Raw genomic sequence first — 25,975 nt, 5'->3', positions numbered from 1 at the left:
CAGATGAGAGGGGAACTTACCAGCCTCAGTTTGAGCATTTTCTTCTAATAGCTCTTCAAGATCCCTTAGAGCCTCCTGTTCTATAGTAGTAATAAAAAGATGATCCAAATCCATTTTATAATGAATTTTTTGCAAGACAACTTTGCGAGCAAAAAGGTGAAGATCTTTTACCACCGTGAATTTGTCTAATTTGGAAGAAGGAGAAAAAGTTAGACCCTTCTCTAATAATGTAATCTGAGCCTCAGTAAATGCATGTTCTGATAAATTAATTACCTTCATGCGGTCGTTGTTACGTTTGGTATTCTTTTTAGAAAAGATATCTGCATATTTTTTATTTCTAACCCTTGTCTGCATGTAATAGTCATTTGTACTTGTACCTTCTGTCTCACTACAGGAAGTACTGCTCTCAGAACCAGAAGGCACCTCTTTGAGCATAATATTCCCATTGGAGGATATAGATTTAGATCTCTTTTTAGAGAATTGCCACTTGAAGACTTTGTCCACTTCATAATCTTTTGTATCCCTCAAATATTTTTTCAGTTTCAATTGGCTAATATCATTTTCCCATTTATCAATGTCCTTTTCAATGGCTTTTAAATAAGCCTCAAGTTTTTCAGTTGTTAATTGCTTTTTCAAATTTTTATGCAAATCCTCAATTTCTTTATCAATGGCAATTAATTATGCCGAATTTTTATCAATTATTATTTTGATGAACTCCAGAGAGCAGGTAGTAGCAGCTTTTTTCCACCTCTGTACCAGTTCAACATACTCCAATGCAAATGAGGGATATACTTGTACTCTCAAACCTCTTGGGATAATGTTTTGTTCTGTATAATTCTCTAAAGCAGTTTTATTCCACCATAATTTAAGTTTTTTGTGCACTGTATTTTTATATTGAATCATAAGATCCCGATTTTTGCAATATACCATCTCGTGCAGCAGAAGAGATTCCCTGTCTGAATAGATCCGTGGCCTACAGTAGAGTAGGGCCTGGCCAAAAGTGTCTACCGTGTTATGGTGGCAGCTTAAAAAATCTTTTGGCCAAATCAAAAGCTGCCAGCTATATGTGTGATCTGGTGATGTGAACTGTTAATGTGTGATAGGTGAGAAGTGGAGTTTTTCCAAGAGAGAGCGGTGGGGCTGTGGACAGTTCGAGGGTTGGAGGCGGGGCTAGGGTGGAGTCTGGGCGGAGTCCCAAAGGGGCCCCAAAAATGATGCCACTATGGAGCCCTGAAATTTCTAGTGGCAGCCCTGCCTGCAAGGTCTGGTTCCCTGCTTATCCCATGCATTAAAGCGAGTATCTCTGCATGGTGCCAGCACACATCTTTGCTGCATATAACCATTTTATGGTATAAATTACCTGGCAATATGATTCTCGTCATCAATACGATTACAGCAATACCAATCATGTCCAGTTTATTTATTGTTCTAGTGGTGAAAATAAATCAGAAGCTTGAAGAAAAAAATTGTTGGGGTTGTCACCATTTTTCGAAAGCCGTAAAATTTTCATTTTTCTCTCAATGGAGCTGTGTGATTGAGGGTTTTTTTGTGGGGTGAGACATTTTTATTGTTATTGTTGATATTGTTTATTGTTCTATTTTGGGATAGATATGACATTTTGATCGCTTGTTATAGCATTTTTTGTGGTATTGTTGACACCAAAAAAATGTAATTTTAGTGTGCTTTAATTTTTTATGCAACAGTTTACCGATTGGGTTAATTTTTAAAAATATTTTGATAGATCTGACTTTTCTGAATGCGGTGATACCACATGTGTATTTTTTAATCTTTATTTTTAATGGGGGCGAAAAGAGGGGTGATTCGAACATTTATGTTTATTTCATATCTTTTTGTTATATATAATTACATACAGTTAGGTCCATATATATTTGGACATAGACAACATTTTTCTAATTTTGGTTATAGACATTAACACAATGAATTTTAAACAAAACAATTCAGATGCAGTTGAAGTTCAGACTTTCAGCTTTCATTTGAAGGTATCCACATTAAAATTGGACGAAGGGTTTGGGAGTTTCAGCTCCTTAACATGTGCCACCCTGTTTTTAAAGGGACTAAAAGTAATTGGACAATTGACTCCAAGGCTATTTCATGGACAGGTGTGTGCAATCCCTTTGTTATGTCATTCTCAATTAAGCAGATTAAAGGCCTGGAGTTGATTTCAGGAGTGGTGCTTGCATTTGGAAGGTTTTTCTGTGAAGTAAACATGTGGTCAATATTAAGAGTGGCAAAATCTACAGTTTGGTACATCCTGAGAAGGAAAGAAAGCACTGGTGAACTCATCAATGCAAAAAGACCTGGGCGCCCACGGAAGACAACAGTGGTGGATGGTGGCAGAATAATCTCCATAGTGAAGAGAAACCCCTCCACAACAGCCAACCAAGTGAACAACACTCTCCAGGAGGTAGGCATATCAATTTCCAAATCTACCATAAAGAGAAGACTGCATGAAAGTAAATAGAGAGGGTTCACTGCAGGGTGCTAGCCACTCATAAGCATCAAGAATAAAAAGGCTAGACTGGACTTTGCTAAAAAAAATCTAAAAAAGCCAGCACAGTTCTGGAAGAACATTCTTTGGACAGATGAAACCAAGATCAACCTCTACCAGAATGATGGAAAGAGAAAAGTATGGCAAAGGCGTGGTACAGCTCATGATCCGAAGCATACCACATCATCTGTAAAACACGGCGGAGGCAGTGTGATGGTTTGGGCATGCATGGCTGTCAGTGGCACTGGGTCACTAGTATTTATTGATGATGTGACACAGGACAGAAGCAGCCGTATGAATTCTGAGCTATTCAGAGACATACTGTGTGCTCAGATCCAGCCAAATGCAGCCAAACTGATTCATCGTCGTTTCATACTACAGATGGGCAATGACCCAAAACATAAAGCCAAAGCAACCCAGGAGTTTATTAAAGCACAGAAGTGGAATATTCTTGAATGGCCAAGTCAGTCACCTGATCTCAACCCAATTGAGCATGCATTTCACTTGTTAAAGACTAATCTTCAGACAGAAAGGCCCACAAACAAACAGCAACTGAAAACCACAGCAGTGAAGGCCTGGCAGAGCATCAAAAAGGAGGAAACACAGTGTCTGGTGATGTCCATGAGTTCAAGACTTCAGGCAGTCATTGCCAACAAAGGGTTTTCAACCAAGTACTAGAAATTAACATTTTATTTAAAATTATTGAATCTGTCCAATTACTTTTGGTCCCTTTAAAAGCAGGGTGGCACATGTTAAGGAGTTGAAACTCCTAAACCCTTCATCCATTTTTAATGTGGATACCCTCAAATAAAAGCTGAAAGTCTGAACTTTAACTGCATCTGAAATGTTTTGTTTAACATTTATTGTGGTAATGTCTATAACCAAAATTAGAAAAATGTTGTCTCTGTCCAAATATATATAGACCTAACTGTAGTTATTAAGGTTGAAGGAAGACTATAAGTCCATCTAGTTCAACCCATAGCCTAACCTAACATGCCCTAACATGTTGATCCAGAGGAAGGCAAAAAAAACCCATGTAGCAAAGAGTAAGCTCCACATTGGGGAAAAAAATTCCTTCCCAACTCCACATACGGCAATCAGACTAGTTCCCTGGATCAACACCCTATCAAGGAATCTAGTATATATGCCCTGCAACATTATACTTTTCCATAAAGGTATCCAGTCCCCTCTTAAATTTAAGTAATGAATCACTCATTACAACATCATACGGCAGAGAGTTCCATAGTCTCACTGCTCTTACAGTAAAGAATCCGCATCTGTTATTATGCTTAAACCTTTTTTCCTCCAAACGCAGAGGATGCCCTCTTGTCCCTGTTTCAGGTCTATGATTAAAAAGATCATCAGAAAGGTCTTTGTACTGTCCCCTCATATATTTATACATTAAAATAAGATCACCCCTTAGTCTTCGTTGTTCCAAACTAAATAGCCCCAAGTGTAATAACCTATCTTGGTATTGCAGACCCCCCAGTCCTCTAATAACCTTGGTCGCTCTTCTCTGCACCCACTCTAGTTCAGCTATGTCTTTCTTATACACCGGAGACCAGAACTGTGCACAGTATTCTAAGTGTGGTCGAACTAGTGACTTGTATAGAGGTAAAATTATGTTCTCCTCATGAGCATCTATGCCTCTTTTAATGCATCCCATTATTTTATTTGCCTTTGCAGCTGCCTGACACTGGCCACTGAATATGAGTTTGTCATCCACCCATACACCCAGGTCTTTTTCATTGACGGTTTTGCCCAGAGTTTTAGAATTAAGCACATAATTATACATCTTATTACTTCTACCCAAGTGCATGACCTTACATTTATCCCCATTAAAGCTCATTTGCCATTTATCAGCCCAAGCTTCTAGTTTACATAAATCATCCTGTAATATAAAATTGTCCTCCTCTGTATTGATTACCCTGCAGAGTTTAGTGTCATCTGCAAACATTGAAATTCTACTCTGAATGCCCCCAACAAGGTTATTAATAAATATGTTAAAAAGAAGAGGGCCCAATACTGACCCCTGTGGTACCCCACTGCTAACCGCTACCCAGTCCGAGTGTGCTCCATTAATAACCACCCTTTGTTTCCTATCCCTGAGCCAGCTCTCAACCCACTTACACATATTTTCCCCTATCCCCAATATTCTCATTTTATGTATCAACCTTTTGTGTGGCACCGTATCAAAAGCTTTTGAAAAGTCCATATACACTACATCCACTGGGTTCCCTTGGTCCATTCCGGAACTTACCTCTTCATAGAATGGCCTATAATTTCCGAGTTCAGTTTTTGTCCCCTTTTTGAATATTGGCACCACATTTGCTATACGCCAGTCCTGTGGTACAGACCCTGTTATTATGCAGTCTTTAAAGATTAAAAATAATGGTCTATCAATGACTGTACTTAATTCCTGCAGTACTCGAGGGTGTATCCCATCCGGGCCCGGAGATTTGTCAATTTTAGTGATTTTTAGATGCCGCCGCACTTCCTGCTGGGTTAAGCAGGTGACATTTAATTGGGAATTTTTATCACTAGTCATTTTGTCTGCCATGGGATTTTCTTGTGTAAATACTGATGAAAAAAAATCATTTAGCATATTGGCTTTTTCCTCATCCTCATCCACCATTTCACCCAGACTATTTTTAAGGGGGCCAACACTATCATTTTTTAGTTTCTTACTATTTATGTAGTTAAAGAATATTTTAGAATTATTTTTACTCTCTCTGGCAATGAGTCTCTCTGTCTCAATCTTTGCTGCCTTGATTTGCTTTTTTACAGAATTAATTCAATTTTTTGTATTTATTTAATGCCTCCTCACTACCTACTTCCTTTAATTATAATAATAATAATAATTTTATTTATATAGCGCCAACATATTCCGCAGCGCTTTACAAATTATAGAGGGGACTTGTACAGACAATAGACATTACAGCATAACAGAAATACAGTTCAAAACAGATACCAGGAGGAGTGAGGGCCCTGCTCGCAAGCTTACAAACTATGGGGAAAAGGGGAGACACGAGAGGTGGATGGTAACAATTGCTTTAGTTATTCGGACCAGCTATAGTGTAAGGCTCAGGTGTTCATGTAAAGCTGCATGAACCAGTTACCTGCCTAAGTATGTAGCAGTACAGACACAGAGGGCTAATACTGCATAAAGTGTATGAGAACATGATGCGAGGAACCTTTTTTTTTTTTTTTTTTTTTATTAATGCTTTCTTTTTGTCACTTATTGCGCCCCTTACAGCTCTTTTTAGCCATATCGGTTTCCTCCTATTTCTAGTATGTTTATTCCCATACGGTATATACTGTGCACAGGTCCTATCCAGGATGCTAATAAATGTCTCCCATTTTCTTTGTGTATTTTTGTGTCTCAGGATATCGTCCCAGTTAATTGCACCAAGATCCTCTCTCATCCGTTGGAAATTTGCCCTCCTGAAGTTTAGTGTCCTTGTAACCCCTCTATTACACATCTTTTTAAAGGATACATGAAAACTTATTATTTTGTGATCGTTATTTCCCAAGTGACCCCCAACCCTTATATTTGCTATGCGGTCTGGCCTGTTGGTTAATATTAGGTCTAGCAGTGCCCCCCTTCTTGTTGGGTCCTAAACCAGTTGTGAAAGGTAATTGTCTCTCATAGTTGTCAAAAACCGATTACCTTTGCTGGAACTGCAGGTTTCTGTTCCCCAATCTATTTCAGGGTAGTTGAAGTCCCCCATAATAATGACTTCTCCTTGAGTCGCAGCTTCATATATTTGCTTTACAAGGGTATTCTCCATTGCTTCCATTATTTTTGGAGATTTATAATAAACCCCTATCAGTAATTTATTATTTTTCCCCCTCCCCTTATCTCCACCCACAGGGATTCTACATTTTCATTAAATTCACCTATATTATCACGCAGGATGGGTTTTAAGGACGATTTTACATATAGACACACCCCACCCCCTCGCTTATCTGTACGGTTATTTCTGAACAGGCTATAGCCCTGCAAGTTAACAGCCCAGTCATGGCTCTCATCCAGCCATGTTTCAGATATCCCCACCATGTAATAATTATGCTCCAACAACATTAGTTCTAATTCGTCCATTTTGTTGGCGAGGCTTCTGGCATTAGTATACATGCACTTGATGTTCCTCTCTGTACCTCTATTCTTTCTTAAATTATTAACTGTTCTAACCCCACCCCCCATGCCACCGCCACCCCCAATTTCCTTATTTGTGCCTAGGTCTCTATCTGCACTATCTTCCCCTCCTATAAAATGAATACCCTCCCCCCCAATTCCTAGTTTAAACACTCCTCCAACCTTCTAGCCATTTTCTCCCCTAGCACAGCTGCACCTTCCCCATTGAGGTGCAGCCCATCCCTAGCGTAGAGCCTGTAGCCAACTGAGAAGTCGGCCAAGTTCTGCAGGAACCCAAACCCCTCCTTCCTACACCAATTCTTGAGCCACTTATTAACCTCCCTAATCTCCCGTTGCCTCTCTGGCGTGGCACGTGGTACAGGCAGTATTTTGGAAAATACCACGTTGGAGGTCCTTGCTTTCAGCTTGCGGCCTAATTCCCTGAAATCATCTTTAAGGACCTTCCATCTACCTCTAACTTTGTCATTTGTGCCAATGTGCACCATGACCGCTGGGTCCTCACCAGCCCCTCCCAGTAATCTGTTCATGTGTCGGACTCGAGCGCCAGGTAGGCAGCACACCGTTCGACGATCCCTGTCTTTGTGACAGATTGCCCTATCTGTTCCCCTAATAATTGAGTCGCCCACTACCAGCACCTGTCTGGCCTGCCCTGCTCTCCTATTTCCCTCCTTACTGGAGCGGTCACTCCTCCGACTTTCAGAGGACATGCCTGGCTGCAGCAGTGCTACCCCTGTACGGGCACCCCCCTCATCTGCCAACTTAGCAAACTTATTGGGGTGTTCCAGATCAGGACTAGCCTCCCTGGCACTCTTCCTTCTACCCCGCTTCCTAACTGTCACCCAGCTTGCTACTTCACTGTCCTGCAGCTCCATCCTACCATCCTCCACCTCATCTATCCCATTGAGCGTCTGCTCCGTGAGCAGAAGACTCCTCTCCATATTGTCTATGGATCTCAGTGTTGCTGCACATTTAGATTCAGAATCTGGGTTTCCAAATGCACAACGTGCTCACATCTCGCACAGCAGAATGCACCCTCGATCGGCTGCTCAAGGACTGCATACATGTGGCAAGATGTGCACTGGATGGCATTAACAATCGTGGAGCACATATCCTAATGGGGATTGCACCAGACAGAAAAGTTAAATAATAAAAAAATAAATACATAAATACAAAGTATTAATACAAAACAGACAGCAATTCAGTAATTCCTCCCTTGGAAACTCCCTGAATCCAAAGTCACTGAATCACAAGTCACACTTACCGCCGTTCACACTTACGCTCAGCTCACACTCAGCTCGCTCACACTCGCTATGCTGAAGACTTATAGATTTTTATTTTCTCTAGTTCCCTTAACAGCAATCCACCTTGCTGTTCAAATGCACTTCCACATTTTTTTTAACTTTTCACTGTGCTTATTAATCCCCATTATGGGACTTGAACATTGTCAGCGATTGTCAGATCCCTCGTACTATATGCTGCAATATAACAGTATTGCAGCATGTAGTAAAAAGTATGGTCTCCTTTGAAGCCAAGCCACAGGGTGGGTTTCAAGGGAGCTCCGTAATGACAAGCACGGAGGGCTTCAATAGACTAATGTCAAATATTGACAGTGGCATTTAGCAAGTTCGTGCATGGGTTGCTGTTAGAGACATGTCTGGCAGAGTATGGTGCGAACCCAATACGTGAGCCCGCTCCATAACCTGCTTCCGACTTGTGCCATACATTTACAGCGGATGTATTAAAGGGGTTAAATGAACTATTCTTATTTTATTGGGCCTACATGTTTTGATTGGAAGATAATATATTAATGCAAATTGCATAATGCCAAATACAGTTTCTTGGTAAATATATTATTTTATAGTCAAAATTAAACCCATCTTCCTAGATGTGTAAAATTGGAAAATGCCTACAAGACAAGTAATTTTTGTGAAATTTACCTGCTATTAAAATTCCAAGCTATTTATTTTTTATTCTTTACTGTTCATTGCCTAGTCCACCAATGTGGTCTTGAAACAGTGCCTGAATATGAGCAGTGCTTACAAGCTCTTTCTAAGAGAGCTTGTACATGCTGTACTAAAGTTGCCTGGGATCTCCAGAGCGCACTGTTAACTCCTAATCCCTATCAGATTTGTTGCTACTGCGCTACTCCAATGCTGCCATTCAGTCAAGGCTGTCTTATACAACAGCATTAGGGGTGCACAGTTGGGCTAGCTATGCTGCTGGCCGTACACAGTGTCGGACTAGGGTGCCATTGGCCTGCCAGTAACTAACTCCAGGGCCCCTCTTTTCAGCTACATGCAAATGTGACATATTCTCAATCACATTTATAGAACAATGAACTGGGTAGATTGATAAATGAATAAGATGCTGCCTTTGTCTGTACATAGTGAGTCAAGTATATAGTGCCAAGTACTGCCCATTTAAGAGGGTGGTGGCCCATCAATGCACAGGGGACCACCAGAGGATTCTCCTGTTCTCCTGTGGGCCAGTCCAAGTCTGCCAAGGAGCGCACCCCCCAGGCAATCAGGATTTCTGGAGGCTGGGAGTGGTACACTCCTGCATGGACATAATAGTAATATAAGGGCAGCCAGACGGCTGTATTTATCCTGTGAGGATTGCATTGCAATCCTCTGACTATCCGTCAGCTCCTCTGATCTGAGCATGACAGCCTCATATAAATACATCACTCAGGTCTGGAGAGGTGCTGGACCAGTCCATGCAGTGCGATGCAATCATCACACGGATTATACTGTTGTCTGTCTGCTCTCCTGACCTGAGCTTGACTGCTGCATTGAAATACATCACGCTGTGATGCTCAGGTTTGGAGAGGTGCCAGTCCAGTCCGTGCAGCGAGATGCTATCATCACACCAGTTATATGGCTGGCTGGCTATCTGCACCCTAACCCTTCAAATCGTATTCCTCTTGACTTTGCTTCTAGAGTACAGTAACAGTTTTCTGCGAAGTAATGTCCCGTTCTAATATCTAGATGTTTGATGGACATACAGTATAGACCAAAAGTTTGGACACACCTTCTCATTTAAAGATTTTTATGTATTTTCATGACTATGAAAATTGTACATTCACACTGAAGGCATCAAAACTATGAATTAACACATGTGGAATTATATACTTAACAAAAAAGTGTGAAACAACTGAAATTATGTTTTTTATTCTAGGTTCTTCAAAGTAGCCACCTTTTCCTTTGATGACTGCTTTGCACACTCTTGGCATTCTCTTGATGAGCTTCAAGAGGTAGTCACCGGGAATGATCTTCCAACAATCTTGAAGGAGTTCCCAGAGATGCTTGGCACTTGTTGGCCCTTTTGCCTTCACTCTGCGGTCCAGCTCACCCCAAACCATCTCGATTGGGTTCAGGTCTGGTGACTGTGGAGGCCAGGTCATCTGGCGTAGCACCCCATCACTCTCCTTCTTGGTCAAATAGCCCTTACGCAGCCTGGAAGTGTGTTTGGGGTCATTGTCCTGTTGAAAAACAAATGATGGTCCAACTAAACGCAAACCTGATGGAATAGCATGCCACTGCAAGATGCTGTGGTAGCCATGCTGGTTCTATATGCCTTCAATTTTGAATAAATCTCAAACAGTGTCACCAGCAAAGCACCCCCACACCATCACACCTCCTCCTCCATGCTTCACGATGGGAACCAGGCATGTAGAGTCCATCTTTTCACCTTTTCTGCGTCGCACAAAGACACGGTGGTTGAAACCAAAGATCTCAAATTTGGATTTATCAGACCAAAGCACAGATTTCCACTGGTCTAATGTCCATTCCTTGTGTTTTTTAGCCCAAACAAGTCTCTTCTGCTTGCTGCCTGTCCTTAGCAGTGGTTTCCTAACAGCTATTTTACCATGAAGGCCTGGTGCACAAAATCTCCTCTTAACAGTTGTTGTAGAGATGTGTCTGCTGCTAGAACTCTGTGTAGCATTGACCTGGTCTCTAATCTGAGCTGCTGTTAACCTGCGATTTCTGAGGCTGGTGTCTCGGATAAACTTATCCTCAGAAGCAGAGATGACTCTTGGTCTTCTTTTCCTGGGGCGGTCCTCATGTGAGCCAGTTTCTTTGTAGCGCTTGATGGTTTTTGCCACTGCACTTGGGGACACTTTCAAAGTTTTCCCAATTTTTCGGACTGACTGACCTTCATTTCTTAAAGTAATGATGGTCACTCGTTTTTCTTTACTTAGCTGCTTTTTTCTTGCCGTAATACAAATTCTAACAGTCTATTCAGTAGGACTATCAGCTGTGTATCCACCAGACTTCTGCACAACACAACTAATGGTCCCAACACCATTTATAAGGCAAGAAATCACACTTATTAAACCTGACAGGGCACACCTGTGAAGTGAAAACAATTTCCTGTGACTACCTCTTGAAGCTCATCAAGAGAATGCCAAGAGTGTGAAAAGCAGTCATCAAAGCAAAAGGTGGCTACTTTGAAGAACCTAGAATATAAGACATAATTTCAGTTGTTTCACACTTTTTTGTTAAGTATATAATTCCACATGTGTTAATTCATAGTTTTGATGCCTTCAGTGTGAATGTATTATTTTCATAGTCATGAAAATACAGAAAAATCTTTAAATGAGAAGGTGTGTCAAACTTTTGGTCTGTATTGTATATTAGTTTTATAGATGCCTGGAATGTATAATGCCTACTGTAAAGTTTGGCGTGGCATGGATACGGTTTTAGGCAGTTTTATATGTTTAAGGCTAGATAGATGAAAGGTAATGTTATGGCTACAGGATATGAACACATTTTAGACAACTGTATGCTTTCAACTTAGTTGATTAGTTTGGGGTAGACACTTTTCTATATCAATATGACTGTTTCATTGTGCACAAAGCACAGTCCGTAAATACATTTTGTGTGTGTACTAGAGTGGCCTGTACGCGGCCTCTAGTTCCTGCACAATATGGTGTAAAGCTGAAACCTTCCAAACATTACTGAGGTAAATAAGAACACTGATGGCAGGCCAGACCTTCTAATGTGCCTGTCCTCAAAATGCTCTTTTGGATAAATGGGCACAACTCCCCACAGAAGCATTCCAAAATTTTGTGGAAAGCTTGAAAATTTAAGTCTGTTTTAAGCACAAATTAGGCTCAACTCCATATTTTCCCCATGGAATAGAGTACAAAGCAAAATGACATAGGTGTGCACATATAACCCAAATTCCACATTCACAAACAATAATTTCTGGAACTGTTTCTGAGCCCATGCAGTGATTTGCATGACTGAATATTGCTTGTTTTTAACGCCGTGTTGCCTGACGGCCCGTAGATCATGATCATCCAATATTGACCAGCTATCGTCCTTTGTGCACATGGATTTTTTTGAAATCTATGAATTTTTTTGATGGTATTATGTACTGTAGATGGTGGGTTATTCAAAGTCTTTGCAATTTTACATCAACAAACATGTTTGCAGTTGTTCGCAGATTGAAGAACATCTGACCATTTTTGCTTCTGAGACACTCTGCCTCTCTATCATGCTCTTTTCATACAAAATCATGTGACTGTATGAAAAACAACTTTCCAGCATTTTCCTTTATATCACTTAGTTCTCCAGTATTTTATTCAACCGTCCCAACTTTTTTGGGATGTGCTACTATGATTAATTTCTAAATGACTTAATTATTTTTAATTAAATGGATAAAAATTCTAGCTTTAAACTTCTCATATGTAATATTCTATGTACTGTTAAGATATAAGATGTATAAGAGATATTTACAATCATTACATTCTTATTTTCTTCACATTTTACACAGTATCCCAATCTTACTGAAACTGAAGTTGTACTCTTGGCCAAATAGTGCATATACTTTTTATATACAGTAAAGAAGAGCAAAACAAACACTAATGATTATAAAGAAACTATTTAGCACTAGTGTTGAGCGATACCTTCCGATATCGGAAAGTATCGGTATCGGATAGGATCGGCCGATATTCAATAAATATCGGATATCGCTGATACCGATCCCCGATCCCAATGCAAGTCAATGGGACCAAAATATCGGAATTAAAATAAACCCTTTCTTTCCTTGTAGGTTCATTCTACATGAAGGAAAACAACAAAGAATAATGCAGGATGTATTTGGGGAGGTGGCGGAGACATTAAAGTCATAGAGGTTTAGCGCAATCAAATAGAATAGCCTTTTTTTTTTTTAAAGACGTTCGTAGTGACTAAGATATTGACTATGTAACTTTTTTTTTATTTTGTCAGATATTGATGTTTCACTATTCCACGCCCTTCCCCTTATTTTTTAAACTTTTCCCACACTTTCATCTTCATCATCATCATCAGCATCTTTGACATCAACTTCTTCACCTTATTCATCTTCTTCTTCATCTTCTACCAATTTTTTTTATTACATTCTTCATATTCATTTTATTCAACTATTATTATTCTTCCTATTCTACATATTCATTTTCTTCAACTATTATTATTCTTCCTATTCTACTTCTTCATCATATTCTCATTTGTGACAGGCATTCCCGTAGTTGTTATCTATAAAAGTTTGAAGATTACACCTTCCGCTCTGCCAGTCAAAAAAGTTACATTTGTCCGCGTTCAGTTTGGCCTGCAGCATCAGGCTTTATCCAGGGGCACCACGAGGAGGAACGGACTCACCCCCATACACTGCTTAGTCTTCTTCTGCATATAATTTAGATAATATCTTTTGCTCTGATATTAAGTGTTATGCTTAATGTTCTTCTGCTCTTTGTTCTGCAGCCTCTTGTTCTTCTGCTTCTCGGTCTTCCATGTCGTCGTCTCCAGGGTCGTCGTCTCCAGGGTCGTCGTCTACGCCGTCGTCGTCTGCGCCGTCGTCGTCTCCGCCGTCGTCGTCATCATCGGGGTGGTCTTCCGGGTCGTTGACTTTAGGGTCTTCAACTTGGAAATGTAGCAGAAGGTACAAGAAGGCTGAGAAAATTCCAAGAACCAGCTGATGGAACTGGAACTCGGATGGCTACCCGAAGGTTCAAGAGCCTATGGAACTACCGAGGACCAGCTGACGTTACTGGAACCCGGTTACTAAGCAGGAGGTACCCGTGCTAAAAAGCACTACCAAGGACCGCCTGACGTTGGCGGAATTCGGATACCCAGAAGGAGGCACCTAAGCCAAAGGCTCTGCCCGGAACCAGCTGACGTTACTGGAACCAGGATGGGGAGCATAAGGTACAAGAGCAAAAGACACTGCCGAGAACCAGCTGACGGTGCTGGAACCAGGTGGTGGACCCGAAGGTCCACAGGAGAGGAGAGAACAGCTAGGCCGCGAGGCAGCCGCAGTTACCGAACCCCAACAGTCCTACAGCGGGAGCTTGGCCTACTGGCACTACAGAACCAGCCTTGACTACCAATTCATGCAGCCCACATAGGAAGCTCCTAAACTGGAGGCACCCTGGAGTTGGCTAACCCGACCGCAACACGACGGGGCAAGCATAGGCATCTCAGTGAGCTTGACACTACCCGGAAACAGCTGACGGTGCTGGAACCAGGCTGGGCACGAGGGAGTACCCGTGACAAAAACACTGCCGACAACCAGCTAGCGGTGCTGGAACACGGATGCGTTGCCCCAGTGTGCAAGAGCCAATGGCACGACCGAGGACCAGCTGACGGTGCTGGAACCCGGTTACTAAGCTGTAGGTGCCTGCGCTTAAAAGCACTACCAAGGACCGCCTGACGTTGGCGGAACTCGGATACCCAGGAGGAGGCACCTAAGCCAAAGGCTCGGCCCGGAACCAGCTGACGGTGCTGGAACCAGGTGGTGGACCACAAGGTCCACAGGAGAGGAGAGAACAGCTAGGCCGCGAGGCAGCCGCAGTTACCGAACCCCAACAGTCCTACAGGGGGAGCTTGGCCTACTGGCACTACAGAACCAGCCTTGACTACCAATTCATGCAGCCCACATAGGAAGCTCCTAAACTGGAGGCACCCTGGAGTTGGCTAACCCGACCGCAACACGACGGGGCAAGCATAGGCGTCTCAGGGAGCTTGACACTTCCCGGAAACAGCTGACGGTGCTGGAACCAGGCTGGGCACGAGGGAGTACCCGTGACAAAAACACTGCCGAGAACCAGCTGGCGGTGCTGGAACCCAGATGCGTTGCCCCAGTGTGCAAGAGCCAATGGCATGACCGAGGACCAGCTGACGGTGCTGGAACCTGGTTACTAAGCTGTAGGTGCCTGCGCTTAAAAGCACTACCAAGGACCGCCTGACGTTGGCGGAACTCGGATACCCAGGAGGAGGCACCTAAGCCAAAGGCTCGGCCCGGAACCAGCTGACGGTGCTGGAACCAGGTGGTGGACCCGAAGGTCCACAGGAGAGGGGAGAACAGCTAGGCCGCGAGGCAGCCGCAGTTACCGAACCCCAACAGTCCTACAGCGGGAGCTTGGCCTACTGGCACTACAGAACCAGCCTTGACTACCAATTCATGCAGCCCACATAGGAAGCTCCTAAACTGGAGGCACCCTGGAGTTGGCTAACTCGACCGCAACACGACGGGGCAACGCATAGGTGTCTCAGTGAGTTTGACAGTACCCAGAAACAGCTGACGGTGCTGGAACCAGGCTGGGCACGAGGGAGTACCCGTGACAAAAACACTGCCGAGAACCAGCTGGCGGTGCTGGAACCCAGATGCGTTGCCCCAGTGTGCAAGAGCCAATGGCACGACCGAGGACCAGCTGACGGTGCTGGAACCCGGTTACTAAGCTGTAGGTGCCTGTGCTTAAAAGCACTACCAAGGACCGCCTGACGTTGGCGGAACTCGGATACCCAGGAGGAGGCACCTAAGCCAAAGGCTCGGCCCGGAACCAGCTGACGGTGCTGGAACCAGGTGGTGGACCCGAAGGTCCACAGGAGAGGGGAGAACAGCTAGGCCGCGAGGCAGCCGCAGTTACCGAACCCCAACAGTCCTACTGGGGGAGCTTGGCCTACTGGCACTACAGAACCAGCCTTGACTACCAATTCATGCAGCCCACATAGGAAGCTCCTAAACTGGAGGCACCCTGGAGTTGGCTAACTCGACCGCAACACGACGGGGCAACGCATAGGTGTCTCAGTGAGTTTGACAGTACCCGGAAACAGCTGACGGTGCTGGAACCAGGCTGGGCACGAGGGAGAACCCGTGACAAAAACACTGCCGAGAACCAGCTGGCGGTGCTGGAACCCGGATGCGTTGCCTATTAAAGATTGTCTTCCTAGAGCCCCAACTAGCGGTGTTGGAGCAAAAGGGTAAGCAGGGGGAGCAGAGTGTAGGCCGAAGCCTGCACTGGAGGCAGCTTTGTGTCTGCGTTGCGTTTGCAGGACACTTTGGCGGCTACACAGTGGGGGAACAGCTGGCGTTGCTGAACCCCACTGACACAATGGCGGGTGTTTTTCTCTGTGCAGCTAGCACTTCCGGGCAAAAACTAGCGGTGTTAAAGCCCGGGGGCAGCAGGAGGAGGAGAGGAGCAGAGTGTAGGCCGAAGCCTAGTTGAACCAATTTCAAAGGAAACCTTTAACCCCCCCTCAGGTGTTACAAAGTACAAGAGACACACCTTGTGCAGTATTAATGCTGCACAAGTGAAAGGTTGCTCTATTAATTTGTCTACTTGCACACGCTGAATGAAAGACGTACACAATTTATCCCATTCTACAGTCAAACTGTAGTGGAGGCGTGACTTGGCTTTTTAAGGAGACGCAGCACAGGTGTCCCAAATAACACCTTGGTGCTTGGCGCAGCTTCCTGAGCGTTGTTATTTGCTGTACAGGAGTCTGCGCTCTTGTGTTATCCCTTGGCAATGCCCTGTTAGCGCTGCCCGTCTTATGACCTCATTTCATGTTGGCCGCTGCGGTTAACGATGGCCATAAATCCCAGACCCACAGTGCCTTTTCATAAAGTCACACTGTGGTGCTGGGATTCGTGGCCTTGAGTAGTAAATATTTTGGCCGCTCACACACGTCCTTACACCTGCTTCAGACTGGGCGGCCTCTGCTGATCCCTTCTCGCATGCCGCGGCCATGAGGCTGCACAGTCTGAAGAAGGCGGAAGGAGATGAGTGACGACAGGCGAACATATGCACTGCTCGTGCCCATAAACCACACCCTCGCTGACAAAATAAATAAGAAACCGAGGGGCGTGGTTTGGAGCAGGGCGGACGCACAGGCGCAGCCAGCTAACCAATGATGTCAAAAGACGGGAAGCGCTACCAAGGGTGGTGCTGCGTATCATTAGAAAGTAAAGTCACACCTCAGGGACAGTGGAATGGTCTCAATGAGACACATTTTTTACGTGTTGAGTTCCACGTGGGCAAGTAGAAAAAGTCAGCCACCTTGTACAAATGCAGCAGTACTGCTGTACAAGGTGGCTGTTATACATAGAAACACCTGGGGTTGGGGGGCAGGCTTCCTTCAATTTCAGTTCATGTGCCTGCGTGGCGTTTGCAGGTCACGTTGCCGGCTACACAGCAGGGGAACAGCTGGCGGTGCTGAACCCCACTAACACATTGGCTGGTGTTCTTCTCTGTGCAGCTAGCATGTCCGGGCAAAAACTGGCGGTGTTTGAGCCCAGGGTCAGCAGGAGGAGGAGAGGAGCAGAGTGTAGGCCGAAGCCTGCACTGGTGGCAGCTTTTGGTCTGTTGTGCCAGCGTGGCTTGTGCTGGACACGATGCCGGCTACACAGCAGGGGAACAGCTGGCGTTGCTGAACCCCACTAACACATTGGCTGGTGTTTTTCTCTGTGCAGCTAGCACTTCCGGGCAAAAACTAGCGGTGTTTGAGCCCAGGGGCAGCAGGAGGAGGAGAGGAGCAGAGTGTAGGCCAAGGCCTGCACTGGTGGCAGCTTTTGGTCGGTTGTGCCAGCATGGCTTGTGCTGGACACGATGCCGGCTACACAGCAGGGGAACAGCTGGCGGTGCTGAACCCCACTGACACAATGGTGGGTGTTTTTCTCTGTGCAGCCAGCACTTCTGGGCCCCAACTGGCGTAGTTAGAGCCCAGGGTCTGCAGGAGGAGCAGAGTGTAGGCCGAAGCCTAGTTGAACCAATTTCAAAGGTAACCTTTAACCCCCCCTCAGGTGTTGCAAGGTACAAGAGCCACACCTTGAACAGCATTAATGCTGCACAAGTCAAAGGTTGCTCTCTTAATTTTGCTCCTTGCACATGCTGAATAAAACACGTACACTATTTAGCCCATTATACTGTCAAACAGTAGTGGAGGCGTGACTTTTCTTTTTAAGAAGACACAGCACAGGTGTCAAAATTTACACCTAGGTGCTGGGCGCAGATTCCTGAGCGTTGTTATTTGCAGTACAGGAGACTGCGCTCTTGTGTTATCGCTTGGCAATACCCTGTTAGTGCAGGCCGTCTTATGACCTCATTTCATGTTGGCCGATGCGGTTAACGATGGCCATAAATCCCAGAACCACAGTGCCTTTTCATAAAGTCACACTGCGGTGCTGGGATTCGTGGCCTTGTGCAGTAAATATGTTCGCCGCTCACACATGTCCTTACACCTGCTTCAGACTGGGTGGCCTCAGCTGATCCCTTATCGCCTGCCACGGCCATGAGGCCGCACAGTCTGAAGAAGGCGGAAGGAGGGGAGTGAAGACAGGCGAAGAAATGCACTGCTCGTGCCCATCAATCACACCCTCGCAGTCATAATATATGAGACAACGAGGGGCGTTGTGTCGGGCAGGGTGGACGCACAGGCACAGCCAGCCAACGAATGATGTCACAAGACGGGCAGCGCTAACAATGGGGGTGATGCGTGTCATTAAAAAGGAAAGTCACACCTCAGGGACAGTGGAATGGTCTCAATGAGACACATTTAGTACGTGTTTAATTAAACGTGGGCAAGGAGAAAAAGTCAGCCACCTTGTACAAATGCAGCAGTACTGCTGTACAAGGTGGCTATTATACATAGAAACACCTGGGAGTGGGGGGCAGGCTCCCTTCAATTTCAGTTCATGTGCCTGTGTGGCGTTTGCAGGTCACGTTGCCGGCTACACAGCAGGGGAAAAGCTGGCGTTGCTGAACCCCACTAACACATTGGCTGGTGTTCTTCTCTGTGCAGCTAGCATGTCCGGGCAAAAACTGGCAGTGTTTGAGCCCAGGGTCAGCAGGAGGAGGAGAGGAGCAGAGTGTAGGCCGAAGCCTGCACTGGTGGCACCTTTTGGTCAGTTGTGCCAGCGTGGCTTGTGCTGGACACGATGCCGGCTACACAGCAGGGGAACAGCTGGCGGTGCTGAACCCCACTAACACATTGGCTGGTGTTTTTCTCTGTGCAGCTAGCACTTCCGGGCAAAAACTAGCGGTGTTAGAGCCCAGGGTCAGCAGGAGGAGGAGAGGAGCAGAGTGTAGGCCGAAGCCTAGTTGAACCAATTTCAAAGGTAACCTTTAACCCCCCCTCAGGTGTTGCAAGGTACAAGAGCCACACCTTGTGCAGCATTAATGCTGCACAAGTAAAAGGTTGCTCTATTAATTTTTGCTCGTTGCACACGCTGAATAAAACACGTACACTATTTAGCCCATTATACTGTCAAACAGTAGTGGAGGCGTGACTAGTCTTTTTAAGGAGACGCAGCACAGGTGTCCAAAATAACACCTTGGTGCATGGGCGCAGCTTCCTCAGCGTTGTTATTTGCTGTACAGGAGACTGCGCTATTGTTATCCCTTGGCCATGCGCTGTGAGCGCTTCCTGTCTTCTGACCTCATTTCATGTCGGCCGTTGCGGTTAGCGATGGACATGAATCCCAGACCCACAGTGTGTTTTCAAAAAATCACACTGCGTGGCTGGGATTCGTGGCCTTGTGCAGTAAATATGTTTGCCGCTCACACATGTCCTTACACCTGCTTCAGACTGGGCGGCCTCATCTGATCCCTTATCGCATGCCGCGGCCATGAGGCCACCCAGTCTGAAGAAGGCGGAAGGAGATGAGTGAACACAGGCAAACATATGCACTGCACATGCCCATCAATCACACCCTCGCTGTCCAAAAAAATAAGACACCGAGGGGCGTTGTTTCGAGCAGGGCAGACGCACAGGCACAGCCAGCTAACCAATGATGTCAAAAGACGGGAAGCGCTACCAAGGGTGGTGCTGCGTATCATTAGAAAGGAAAGTCACACCTCAGGGACAGTGGAATGGTCTCAATGAGACACATTTAGTAGGTGTTTAATTAAACGTGGGCAAGGAGAAAAAGTCAGCCACCTTGTACAAATGCAGCAGTACTGCTGTACAAGGTGGCTGTTATACATAGAAACACCTGGGGGGGTGGGGGATGGTTCCCTTTAATTTCAATTCAGGTGCCTGCATGGCGTTTGCAGGACACGTTGCCAGCTACACAGCAGGGGAACAGCTGGCGGTGCTGAACCCCACTGACACATTGACTGGTGTTTTTCTCTGTGCAGCTAGCACGTCCGGGCAAAAACTGGCAGTGTTAGAGCCCAGGGTCAGCAGGAGGAGGAGAGGAGCAAAGTGTAGGCCGAAGCCTGCACTGGTGGCAGCTTTTGGTCTGTTTTGCCAGCGTGGCTTGTGCTGGACACGATGCCGGCTACACAGCAGGGGAACAGCTGGCGATGCTGAACCCCACTAACACATTGGCTGGTGTTTTTCTCTGTGCAGCTAGCACTTCCGGGCAAAAACTAGCAGTGTTTGAGCCCAGGGGCAGCAGGAGGAGGAGAGGAGGAGAGGAGAAGAGTATAGGCCGAGGCCTGCACTGGTGGCAGCTTTTGGTCTGTTGTGCCAGCGTGGCTTGTGCTGGACACGATGCCGGCTACACAGCAGGGGAACAGCTGGCGGTGCTGAACCCCACTAACACATTGGGAGGTGTTTTTCTCTGTGCAGCTAGCACTTCAGGGCAAAAACTAGCGGTGTTAGAGCCCAGGGTCAGCAGGAGGAGGAGAGGAGCAGAGTGTAGGCCGAAGCCTAGTTGAACCAATTTCAAAAGTTACCTTTAACCCCCCCTCAGGTGTTGCAAGGTACAAGAGCCACATCTTGTGCAGCATTAATGCTGCACAAGTCAAAGGTTTCTCTCTTAATTTTGCTCCTTGCACACGCTGAATAAAACACGTACACTATTTAGCCCATTATACTGTAAAACAGTAGTGGAGGCGTGACTTGTCTTTTTAAGGAGACGCAGCACAGGTGTCAAAATTTACACCTAGGTGCTGGGCGCAGATTCCTGAGCGTTGTTATTTGCTGTACAGGAGTCTGCGCTTTTGTGATCCCTTGGCCATGCGCTGTGAGCGCTGCCTGTCTTCTCACCTCATTTCATGTTGGCCGGTGCGGTTAGCAATGGCCATGAATCCCAGGCCCGCAGTGGGTTTTCAAAAAATCACACTGCGTGGCTGGGATTCGTGGCCTTGTGCAGTAAATATGTTTGCCGCTCACACATGTCCTTACACCTGCTTCAGACTGGGCGGCCTCAGCTGATCCCTTGTCGCCTACCACGGCCATGAGGCCGCACAGTCTGAATAAGGCGGAAGGAGATGAGTTAACTCAGGCGAACATATGCACTGCACATGCCCATCAATCACACCCTCGCAGCCAAAATATATGAGACAACGAGGGGGGTTGTGTCGGGCATGGAGGACGCACAGGCAGCCAACCAATGATGTCAGAAGACGGGCAGCGCTACCAAGGGGGGTGGTGCGTGTCATTAAAAAGGAAAGTCACACCTCAGGGACATTGTAATGGTCTGTAATGAGACACATATTTTACGTGTTTAATTCAACGTGGGCAATGAGAAAAAATCAGCCACCTTGTACAAATGCAGCAGTACTGCTGTACTAGGTGGCTGTTATACATAGAAAGACCTGGGGGGGTGGGGCCAGGTTCCCTTTAATTTCAGTTCATGTGCCTGCGTGGCGTTTGCAGGTCACGTTGCCGCACTAACACATTGGCTGGTGTTTTTCTCTGTGCAGCTAGCACTTCCGGGCAAAAACTAGCGGTGTTTGAGCCCAGGGGCAGCAGGAGGAGGAGAGGAGCAGAGTGTAGGCCGAAGCCTGCACTGGTGGCAGCTTTTGTTCTGTTGTGCCAGCGTGGCTTGTGCTGGACACGTTGCCGACTACACAGCAGGGGAACAGCTGGCGGGGCTGAACCCCACTGACACATCAGCTAGTGTTTTTTCTGTGTAGACAACACTTCCAGGTGGCAACTGACAGTGTTGAAACCCAGGGAAGCAAAGAGGAGCAGAGTGTAGGCCGAAGCCTGCAGTGGAGCAAGTTGAAAGGGAACCTTTAACCCCCCCCCCAGGCATTTGTTGCTGAAAGAGCCATCTTGTACAGCAGTAATACTGCACATGGAAAATGGTGGCTCTGAAAATTATGCTCCTTGCAAACGCTGAAGTACACACTCATATAATGTGTCCCCTCACACCGTCAAACCGTCCCGGAAGTGGGACTTTCCTTTGTAATGTGACACAGCACAGCCGTCATTCCAACCCCCTTGGTGCCGTGCGCCACCTCCTCAACGTTGTTTGGTTCTGTCACGGAGCCCGCGCTATAATGTTATCCCTTGGCCATGCACAGTTAGCGGTGCCCGTCTTCTGACATCATTTAGGTGTCAGGCTGGCAGTGCCTGTGCGTCCAAGCTGCCCGAGATCCAACCTCGCAGTGTCATCTAATGTAATCCCACTGCGGGCCAGGGATCCATGGGCATGCGCAGTGCATATCATCGCCTCTCACTCACCTCCTTCCTGCTTCTTCAGACTGTGCGGCGTCACGGCCGTGGCATGCTATTAGGGATCAGCTGACGCCGCCTAGTCTGAAGAAGCGTGAAGAAGGGGAGTGAGAGGCTAGTATATGCACTGCGCATGGCCATAGATACCAGGCCCACTGTGGGATCACATTAGACGACACTGCGAGGTGGGATTTCGGGCAGCGTGGACGCACAGGCGCTGCCAGGACGACAACAAATGATGTCAGAGGACGGGCAGCGCAAACTATGCATGGCCAAGGGATAACATAACAGCGCAGGGTCCATGACGGAATCAAACAACGCTAAGGAGGCAGCGCACGGTGCCAAGGGGGTAGCAATGACGGCTGTGCTGCATCACATTACAAAGGAAAGTCCCACCCCCGGGACGGTTGGACGGTGAGAGGGGACACATTACATGAGTGTGTAGTTCAGCGTTTGCAAGGAGCATAATTTCAAGAGCGACCTTTTCCTTGTGCAGTATTAGTGCTGCACAAGGTGGCTCTTTCAGTAACAAACGCCTAGGGGGGGGGGGGACAGGTCCCCTTACATTTTAGTTGTGCCAGCGTGGCGGTCGCATGACACGTTGCCGGATACACAGCTGGGGATCAGCTGACGTTACTGAACCCCAATAACAGAGAAGCGACTGTTGACTGTGCAGACAGCACTTCCAGGCACCAACTGGCGGTGTTAGAGCCCAGGGACAGCAGGAGGAGCAGATTGGAGGTATTGCCGCACACACAGCTGGGGATCAGCTGACGTTACTGAACCCCAATAACAGAGGAGCGACTGTTGACTGTGCAGACAGCACTTCCAGGTACCAACTGGCGGTGTTAGAGCCCAGGGACAGCAGGAGGAGCAGAGGAACAGAGTGTAGGCCGAAGCCTGATTGGAGCAAGTTGAAAGGGAACCTTTAACCCCCCCCAAGACGTTTGTAGCTGAAAGAGCCATCTTGTGCAGCACTAAGGATGTGTTATGATAAGTAATTCAGTACCACAATGGACATAGAGGTCAGAGCACATACAGTGATCTGACAATAACCCAAAAACATAGAACGAGCTCTGAGACGTGGGAACTCTGCTGACCGCAATCCCTAATCCTCTCCAAACACACTAGAGGCAGCCGTGGATTTCGCCTAATGCTCCCTATGCAACTCGGCACAGCCTGAGAAACTAGCTAGCCTGAAGATAGAAAATAAGCCTACCTTGCCTCAGAGAAATACCCCAAAGGAAAAGGCAGCCCCCACATATAATGACTGTGAGTTAAGATGAAAAGACAAACGTAGAGATGAGATAGATTTAGCAAAGTGAGGCCCAACTTTCTGAACAGAGCGAGGATAGGAAAGGTAACTTTGCGGTCAACACAAAACCCTACAAAAACCACGCAAAGGGGGCAAAAAGACCCCCCGTACCGAACTAACGGCACGGAGGTACACCCTCTGCGGGACGCAGAGCTTCCAGCAAGCAGGAAAAAACAAATAGACAAGCTGGACAGAAAAAACCAGCAAACAAAATAGCAAAGCGGAACTTAGCTATGCAGAGCAGCAGGCCACAGGAACGATCCAGGAGGAAACAGGTCCAATACTAGAACATTGACTGGAGGCCAGGATCAAAGCACTAGGTGGAGTTAAATAGAGCAGCACCTAACGACTTCACCATATCACCTGAGGAAGGAAACTCAGAAGCCGCAGTACCACTTTCCTCCACCAACGGAAGCTCACAGAGAGAATCAGCCGAAGTACCACTTGTGACCACAGGAGGGAGCTCTGCCACAGAATTCACAACAAGGATGCAAAAGGAAAAGGTTGCTCTTTTAATTATGCTCCTTGCAAACACAGAGGTAAACACTAAAAATGTGTCCCCTTATACCGTAAAACCGTCCCGGAGGTGCAAATTTCCTACGTAATGAGACACAGCACAGCTGTCATTCCTATCCCCTTGGTGCCGTGCGCTGCCTCCTCAGCGTTGTTTTAAGCTGTCACGGAGCCTGCGCTGTTCTGTTATCCCTTGGCCATGCCCAATTAGCGCTGCCTGTCTTCTGACATAATTTGGTGTCAGGCTGTCAGTGCCTGTGCGTTCACGCTGCTCCAGATCCCACCTCGCAGTATCGTCTAACGTAATCCCACTGCGGGCCTTGGATCCATGGGCATGCACAGTGCATATCCTCGACTCTCACTCCCCTCCTTCCCTCTTCTTCAGACTGTGCGGTGTCACGGCCGTGGCATGCTATTAGGGATCAGCTGACGGCGCACAGTCTAAAGAAGGCGGAGGGAGATGAGCGAGAGCCCGAGGGGAAGATATGCACTGCGCATGCCCATGGATCCCAGGCCCGCAGTGTGATTCAATCAGAAGACACTGCGAGGCGGGATCTCGGGCAGCGCAGCCGCACAGGCGCAGCCAGCCTGACACCAAATTATGTCAGAAGACAGGCAGCGCAAATAGGGCATGGCCAAGGGATAACAGAACAGCGCAGGCTCCGTGACAGCTTAAAACAACGCTGAGGAGGCAGCGCATGGCACCAAGGGGGTAGGAATGACGGCTGTGCTGCGTCACATTACGAAGGAAAGTCCCAGCTCCGGGACAGTATAACGGTATCAGTGAACACATTTTATAAGTGTTAAGTTCTGCGTGTAAAAGGAGCTAAACTAAAAGAGCTACCTTTTCCTTGTGCTGCACAAGATGGCTCTTTCAGTAACAAACGCCGGGGGGGGGGGGAGGCAGGTTCCCTTACATTTAGGTTGTTGTGCCAGTGTGGCGGTCGCAGGACACATTGTCGGCTACACAGCTGGGGATCAGCTGACGTTACTGAAACCCAATAACACTGGGTCGTATGTTTTTACTGCGCAGCCTGCACTTCTGAGCCGCAACTGGCAGTGTTGGAGCCCAGGAATAGCAGTTCAGGTGGTAGAAAGATGAACACAGCAGGAGACCTGGATGACACCCAATTACTTAATCAGGCAGAGGAGTGGCAAATTCCTGCGAGATCCAGGCCTGGTTCATTTTCAGGAAAGTAAGCCGGTCAACGTTATCGGAGGATAGTCGCATGCGATGGTCTGTTAGTACACCACCTGCGGCACTAAAGACACGTTCCGATAAGACACTAGCCACAGGGCAAGCCAGCACCTCCAATGCATACTGGCTTAGCTCTGGCCATGTATCCAGCTTAGAGACCCAAAACTTGAACGGGGAAGATCCCTCTGGGAGTACAGTAAGAGGGCAAGCCATGTAGTCTGTCACCATCTGACGGAACCGTTGCCTCCTGCTGGCTGGAGCCGCCGGTGATGGTGTAGACATTTGGGGCGGGCACACAAAAGTGTGCCAGAGTTGTGCCATACTGGGCTTGCCTTGGGCAGAGGCACTGCTTCTGCTCCCTCTTTGGGCAGAGCCTCCCCCACTGCCTCGACGCACTGAGCTGCTTTGTAAAGCACTAGCAGCACTCCTCTCAGTTGGACTGGAGAAGATGATGGAATTCACCAGTGTGTCGTGGTACTCCCGCAATTTACGCTCCCGGGTCAACGCTGGGATGAGGTTTTGGACGTTGTCCCGGTAGCGAGGATCGAGGAGGGTGAACACCCAATAATCAGGCATGTTGAGAATGTGGTCGATGTGGCGGTCATTTCTC

The sequence above is a fragment of the Ranitomeya imitator genome, chromosome 5 (genome assembly GCF_032444005.1).
Source record: "Ranitomeya imitator isolate aRanImi1 chromosome 5, aRanImi1.pri, whole genome shotgun sequence".
Classification (NCBI taxonomy): domain Eukaryota; kingdom Metazoa; phylum Chordata; class Amphibia; order Anura; family Dendrobatidae; genus Ranitomeya; species Ranitomeya imitator.
Note: the sequence above shows the minus strand (reverse complement) of the source record.